The sequence below is a fragment of the Propithecus coquereli genome, unplaced genomic scaffold, assembly GCF_000956105.1.
Source record: "Propithecus coquereli isolate 6110/MARCELLA unplaced genomic scaffold, Pcoq_1.0 Scaffold831, whole genome shotgun sequence".
Lineage (NCBI taxonomy): Eukaryota > Metazoa > Chordata > Mammalia > Primates > Indriidae > Propithecus > Propithecus coquereli.
Genome location: NW_012154519.1, coordinates 1 through 1,102, shown reverse-complemented (window position 1 = coordinate 1,102; position 1,102 = coordinate 1).

The window sequence follows — 1,102 nt, the reverse complement described above, 5'->3', positions numbered from 1 at the left end:
TTTTGCATGATTTCCAAAGTTACATTTCTCAGGTGTCTAGGACTTAGAAGTTTATGTAAAATTTCCATAGCCAGTTTTTCATTTTGATAGGGTCTCTACAATATGTGAGAAACTCTTTTCTTTGCAAAGTATCCGAAGTTCATGCACTACCACAAAAACATATGAATTTAATCCCAGTTTTGGCTAATGGACAAGTCTAAAAAGTGCAATGACTTCTGTCACCAAAGCCAATTTTTCACCAGGCTGAGCACTATATTCTAATGAAAAGCTTATGTTAGTAATATGAATTACTGGTTATCAACCTCGAGTTTTATTATTGAAGTGTGATTGATAGTCCATGGAGGTTTCAAAATTTGCAGTCACAGCAACAATGTATGAGTCTACCTTGCTATCCACTTCATGCCAGCATCTATTGGTTGGGGTCTTCTTGATAAAACCATTGGAGTTAGGTGATATCTCACTGTGGTTTGGGCTGGTATTTCCCTGATGATTAGTGACATTGTGAATTTTTTCATATGTTTATTGGTCATTAGCTTGTCTTCTTCTGAAAACTTCTGTTCATGTCTGTTGCCCAATTTATAACGGGTTTTTTGATTTTTTCCCCCGTGGATCTGCTTGATTTCTTTGTATATTCTGGTTATTAGCCCTTTGACAGATATATAGCAAGAATCATTTTCTCCCATTCTCTAGGTTGTCTATTTTCCTATTGAGTGTTTCTTTGGCTGTGCAGAAACCTTTTAATTTGTGCTGATCCCATTTATTTATTTTTGTCATTGCTGTTATGGCCTTTAGGGCATTCTTCATAAATTCTTTGCCTAGGCCAATATCTAGAAGAGTTTATCAACATTTTCTGGTAAAATAATTATGGTGTCATGTTTTAGATTTAACTCTGTTATCCATCTTGAATTAACTTTAGTGAGTGGTGACAGATGTGGATCCTGTTTCAACTTTCTGTATGTGGCTATCCAACTTTCCCAGCACCATTTATGGAACAGGGATTCTTTCCCCAGTGTATGTTGCTGTCTTCTTGGTCCAAGATCAGATGGCAATTTATATCTGGGTTCTCTGTTCTGTTCCACTGGGCTATGTCTCTATTTTGTGC